Below are 6,938 nucleotides of genomic sequence, written 5' to 3'. Positions count from 1 at the left end.
ATGAGTGCGTATGCACGATCAAGAGAGAGAGAGAGAGAGAGAGAGAGAGAGAGAGAGAGAGAGAGAGAGAGAGTTGTTTCATTAATGATAGTTATTCTAACTGATAACAATAAATGTATGCATGCACAAATACACGTTTGTTCTTAAAGAAAACTTTAAAGTTAACTATTTGGCTCTTTTCTCTTATTTTTAACTAATTTGTTTAAAGTTAATGTATAGATGTATATATCTTATGAAATATTATGTAATTTATACACATATAATGCAGTCGATTTAAAATTATTTAAAATGTTTCTCTATGTGTGGTCTTGCATCCCCATATGTTTAATATCTACTATATTTAAACATATTAAGTGTTATATTCTGTAAAATAAAAAACAAAACAAATTAAAAGCTAATAATGTCCGAAGTCGATCTTCTGTAAAAAATAAGTGATTGATGACAGGAAAGGCTGGTTCTCCTAAAAGCATACTATAGAAGATAAAACTTGCTCAACTGGCTTCTTACGATGATATTATAATGAAACATGACAAATATCTCTCTCTCTCTTTCTCTCTTCCCCTCCTTCCTTCCCCTTTTTTCCTTTCCCGCTTCCCTCCCTCTCTCTCCCTCCCACTTTCTATTTCTTTCTTCCTTTCTGTTCCCTCCAGATCCATTCGCTATCATTCTCTCTCTTTTTTTTTCCTCCCCTCTCACCAACACTGTTAGAGCTCGTTATCTAGGCCAACAGATGCAGGTATTATTCACACGATGCCGAGTATTTCTAAAACAAACTCGAATCCGGAGCGATAAATAAACGGGCCGTATTTAATGTTATCGTTTGAAGATCTCATAAAACATCTCTCTGTCACGATTGTGACGAGAAGATATTTTCTTTCGCTTTTCGTTTCTTCCTTCATTGAAGGAGATTTTTCTGACTGGAAATATTATTAGTGCTACCTCAACAGCTTTTTTCTTTTAATTTATTCAAAGTCAATATTAAACTGAATATTCTTTTATAATTATATTTTATGAGATTAAATTTTCTTTGTCGATACTGAGTAATTCTGCGCGATATAAATTCATAATGATTAAAATTTATATAAAACGTATATATTATATTATGTGTCAAATTTATAACGCGCTTTCTCTCTCTCTCTCTCTCTCTCTCTCTCTCTCTCTCTCTCTCTCTCTCTCTCTCCAATTATTTGTCCTAATATAATAAAATATTAAATCTCTTCATAATCTTTATAAAGCGCTTATCAGTCATATTGTGTGTGTGTGTGTGTGTGTGTGTTTTGTACGCATGCGCGCGCGCGCACGCACACACTACAATGTAGACTGTGTTTAGTTCGAACATTCTAGCGTTTTCAGCGCTTCCATTCTTATTTTACATCTATTGAATGATAAAGACAAAATGATGATTATAAACGCTTAAAGTGCATGAGCAAGCCAAATACATAGAATAATCTTTATTTATCTATCTTATCTATTTTGCTTTCGCAACGAATTATGTTCATGGTACAAGAATTTTTCTTCATACTATTGATAGTTTCGTCTTACACAAAACTCAAATATTTATTAATTACAATGCGTTTAAATTAATTCTTTATCACATATATAATGAAAATTGAATTTCTATCAGTTGTAAAACTCATATTAAATTGCTGACGCTTCAAGTCAATATCTAATAAACCGATGATATCGATATACACACATTGCATTCTCATAAAGATTTATATATGGCTAAAATAATTTTTTAAAAAACAAATTTATAAACTCTTATTAAATATAAATAAAGTATCTATACTTGTAAATTGTAGGATAAACGAAAACTATTCCTGACAATGTACAGTAATATCGAAACACATTTGCTCTTGTACTTTGAAACTTAATGGCTATGTTTACACTCTTCGAACACATGTTGGCTTAATCGACGTAAACGATCATGTTACTAGCAGGTAGTCAAACTGAAGACTTTTCACGAAAGCCACGCCATAGTACGACATTCTATAGCGAAGCCTTATACGATATAAATATTAACAATAATTCGTAACATTATACAATTAAGCTAATGGATTTCTTTATTCTTTCTTTATCCAAATGCACTTGGTATTCCAAAACTATCGTATCTGCGTCACTTACCGATTATTCGAGCATAAGTCTATCTACAATACACATAAAAATCGAGAAGCGCGATTTTTCAATTTGAGACAAACTGCTTTGTGGTGCGTGATACACAATCTCTCCTCGTTACGATATGGTTTTTATCGTTAAATAATAAAACGGAACTTATTGTTCCTCTCTCCATCATTGCGACTCTTTTCGTTGTTCCGACGTATACATTCAATTACCACAACTCAAAGTTGGCTCCGCGTTACATCGTAAAATCACAATGTTAATAAGCGGAGCATTTAGTCGGTAGATGGAAAACGTGCTATTCAAAGAGATTACAAACAGCCATCTGCCTCACCCTTTCGAGGCGCTCGCCCTGTTAGCCCCTCTCAGCAACTACCCTATGTACTCCCCTTCCTCTTCAGCCCGCCACTGCTAGATACCTCTCAGTCAGCTACTATATACTTTCGCAGTCTCGCTTATAGAATTCTTTTCCTCTCCTTCCCCCTCCGCGCCGCGCTGTACCGCACCGTACCGCACCGTACCGCACCATACCGCACCGCACGCCATGCAATCTCACCAACCAACACGCGCGTAGTAGTACTGTCCTCCCCTATCGCGGTACCCCACCACCGCCACCCATTGCAGCAAACCAATATACCCGGAATCACATTGCCGCGTCGACCACCGCGAGGAGTGTTCGTCTCGCCCGCTACGTTCAGCCACGCTGTCATTCATCGTTTTCGGAACGCATTGTTATACGGAACGAAACGTATCGTAGTTAAAAAGGTGTCGGTACCGCGTGCTCCGATTACCCTAACCCTAACCTAACCTCGCGCTCTCTTCGCTGTCTGTTGCTCAGTGGGTGAGTGACTTATTCGCAAAGTGTATAGTGATATATCGTGTATATTCGTGTGAAGCGAGTGTCAACAAAGGGATTCGAATTGCGGATACATTGATTCTCAAGTGTTCCTCTAATAGTATTTTTTTCCTTACGACTCGATCTGTAGATTGATGTAGCGAAGCGTACGTTACGGAGCGTTACGCTTTGCGTGCTCCACGCTGGATTTTGTGCCGGTAAGTGATCGAGATGTTCCTACGTTTACTTTAATCGATACAATTAGCATCGCAGAAGAATCTGAAACAATACCTAGAATGAACGGTATTAAGGGAGAATAAGAAATCGCGTGCGCGTTGTTACATATAAACGTATTTTATAGCAAGTTAACTCGTCACGGCACGTGGCGCCATCTCGAGAATCAGTATGAAGTATGAGGGCGTGGAATTTCCCGAGTACCCACGGGACGGTTTCGTAATGTAACGTTCTCTCCCCCTTCCTCCCTCTCCCATCCCCTCCCTCTCTCCCTCTCCGTCTCCTATTTTTATTCTTTTTTATTGTTTTTCCTGTCAATTATCGATCAAAATTTTTTTCTCTCGTTTTCTGCAACGCGGTAAATATCGACACAACTCAACGATTGAATTGTAATACGACCGATTTCTCTTCTCCTTTTTCATCCTGCATCGCGTTTCTTTCAAATAAGTCATGATCGTGATTATTTATTAATGATATACATTGGAAAATATAAATTCCACGAGTTTGCATTCCATAACATATTATATTGCACACACACACACACATACGACAGAATAATTAACCAACAATGAGTCGCTCGATCGATCGCTTATCCATCGTAAATCTTTATCAGGTAAATTTAACTTGAACATGTTTATCGGATCTCTTTCTCTTGTGTAAACAGAATCAGGCATTTAATATACGCTTTATGCTCAAGGCGAACACAGTGAATTAATCGCTCCAGCGATTGCAGCCAATAGCGATTACATAATTGATCATGAGATTGTGCAGAGTACTAATTTTTAATAGCAGATAATAATAGTCGTCGAGGAGATGGGCCGTGAATGATTCATATTCTGTCTTCGTTAATTAAGATCGAGATTAAGATGAAACAAGGACTAAGCATACTCGAAATAACATATTTTGCACGATATACTATATGTTATATTCGCTATAAAACAATACATTATGAAACTGTCTCAATCGCATAAAAAATACTTCTTTTTATACAGTGTATCGCTGATTGGAAGTGGTTTAATTAGTGTAACTTAACGCTGTTATCTTACTATTATTATGTATAATAAATATTCAGAAAATCCTTGTAACGGTATAAATTACAATGTAACGCAAAAATTAACTCGCACATTACTTAGGTATTCTAATGAGTTACATCGAAACGAATGCACTATTTTGTCACATTTATCGATAACACACTCGCATGCGTACAACGATAAAATAATTTTTCATATTGCATATAATGCATAAATCGATCAAGTTTCAAGTAATCTCATATATGCGCGGAAAAATTACTTTCTATATAAAAAGTTATATCAGCCATCTATTATTTACTTTTATTTTTATAAGCCGCATTCATTCTCGTGTATGTATATATATATATATATATATATATATGTATATCTCTTTGTACACAGATATCCTTCTCCTTATTATGGCTACCTCAACTTATTGCCTACTGCACGCTGGACGCGATGAGCGATGAGCAACGACTGATATCCAACGAGAGCTCTGCTTCGTCAAGTGAAAAAGTAAAGCAGGGCTTTCATTGAATATCGTCGTCGCGCATCGCTCATTGCATCCAGTATGCAATGGGCATACAAATTTTCGACCGGCATGCTGTTGACAAAAAAGTTAATTAGCTGATTATAACGAATTATATATATATATAAAAGTTGTAATATTTTTAAAATAAAATATTGTAATATTTTTTTGAAGTAAAAAATAACTATTTTTTAATACATTCATTATTTTGAGTTTTATCTAGAAATAATGGGAATAATATATATCTTACAGACTTTAAAAAATGAAAATAATGGTGCTACATTATACTCGAGATTATACTGTAACGAGATTAAAATAAGAATAGTTTTTGTTTCTTAGGCAATTTGTGGTCTTATACAATATTTACGGTTACCAGTTAAAAAACGAAAATATCCGTTTTGTGTGTTTAAAAGAATATTTTTTATTTTCGAGATCTTTTTTCGTACAAAAATATCTTACGATTAAAAGTATTGTCTATAAAATTACATTTTTTAATTAAATAAGCTATACTTCTACAATATTTGTATTAACGTAACATTACGTCTTCAATATTATTTCCTTTTTAAATAAGCAAGACACTATTTGTAAAAGTAAATCTAATCCGGTTTAATTTACATTAATTATATTAATATGCTATTTTTTTCATCCATACATGCGTTTTTTTTGTTTCATAGCAAAATATAGATCCAACAAAAGTAGTAATTTACATATAATTTGGCGATTATATGATATTCGATTATATTCAATATTGATCTCGCTTTTGGAGTAATTGAAGCATTAATTAATAATTATATAATTAATAATATGCCGATTGACTTTTGAAATTAAAATCTGGTTTTTTCTCTTTTTTAAAGTTTTTATTTTTGAAAACGTTGACAAATCTTTAATGAGAAACTTAAAAGAAAAAAAACACAAAATCTCTTTTAACATTAATTACAATAAAAAACCCTATTGTGCATCTGTCATCAAAATTCTGTATATCTACAAATTATTAACAAATTATTAATTAATTAAGTAACTTTGATCACAGCTTTATAACATAACATTGATTATTCCTGGAATACATATATTCATCATTCTAGAATATCATATTGATTTGTAACATAATGACATTTATATTGTTCCATTAATTTCACTGGCATATATGTATATATCTTTTACTCTAGGAATGTGCCATGTGTGTTAATGAGATTAATATTTGTGATGAAAAAAACTATTAAGGAATTAATTATTAATTAAAAATAAAATGTTTAGTTAAAAAAGAAAATTAAATTTTTTTATCAATAACGAAATGATTTGTTGTCGTAAGTCGTAATGATAGTTTTTTTTTAAACTAAACTCGAATTTGAATCGACGGTCAATTTTTAAAATTCCTGAATTTGTCCCGTTACACGATACGCCTAAAATATCAGATTGATAATTATTCATCGTCGATTTCTGTTTAATGTTTCTAATGAAAAATAGCAATTTTAAATAGCACATTTTTTACGGCTATTTAATATCTGTTATTTCATGTGGCATTTATCTTTGCATAAAAGATTGCCATCGAAAGAGGGTATCCATTTCATGATGGATATTTCAAGAGATAAAAGATGGTTCTATTGTTCCCACTTCTCAATATTATGCGTCGCATAGTCGTTACTCGACAGATACATATTCTGCATATTTCAATGGAACATCCAACATAATGAAGGTAAATAAATGATTATGCTTTATATATTGTTGCGAAAAGGTCTAAAATAGTTGGAATTAATAATTCGGTAATTCGATAATATGTTAAAATACATTCAGATCCACACGATAGATGAGTACCATAAATCTCATAAAACTGTCTGAAATCAGCCAGCGTTTTACACATATTCCTTGAAAGATTAATTTTTTGGGGAATATTATAAAACATTGACATTGTTTATCGCCAGAACTCTTTCTAAAAATCATCTAGAATTGTGCATCTTTTGAAATCCTACAAGAATCTGTGGTTAAAGCTTGCGTAGAACAAAGTGAGACGGTGCGTGAACCTGACGTCTCTTTACTTTTTCGCTTTTTTCCGCTTTAAAGGGTAAAATTATTAGTTTTATCTATGTAGAACTGTAGAACTATTAAAAATACATTCAGATCTTTCAATATTTAATGTGTTTCCACGAAATGATACGCCAGCTTCACACACACACAAAATTATGTAAATAAAGTTGAAGAATAATATATGTAATAA

At 33.0% G+C, this 6,938-nt stretch overlaps 1 protein-coding gene across 2 annotated transcripts in view; it reads left to right on the top strand.

Annotated features, from left to right (window-relative positions):
• Nucleotides 1-6,938, top strand: part of LOC108781260 (TOX high mobility group box family member 3) — a 75,273-nt gene that overhangs the window by 42,709 nt on the left and 25,626 nt on the right. Inside the window, exon 1 of one of the 2 annotated variants that reach the window (XM_018549180.1) lies at nucleotides 2,817-3,171. The exons of the other annotated variant lie outside the window; for it this stretch is intronic. The gene's annotated coding sequence lies outside the window, so the exon portion shown is untranslated. Of the gene's footprint in view, nucleotides 1-2,816; nucleotides 3,172-6,938 lie in introns of those variants that run through there. 2 annotated transcript variants of the gene reach the window in all.

This window comes from Cyphomyrmex costatus, unplaced genomic scaffold (assembly GCF_001594065.2).
Source record: "Cyphomyrmex costatus isolate MS0001 unplaced genomic scaffold, Ccosl1.0 scaffold8, whole genome shotgun sequence".
Classification (NCBI taxonomy): Eukaryota; Metazoa; Arthropoda; class Insecta; order Hymenoptera; family Formicidae; genus Cyphomyrmex; species Cyphomyrmex costatus.
This window is presented reverse-complemented; position numbering and strand designations above follow the sequence as displayed.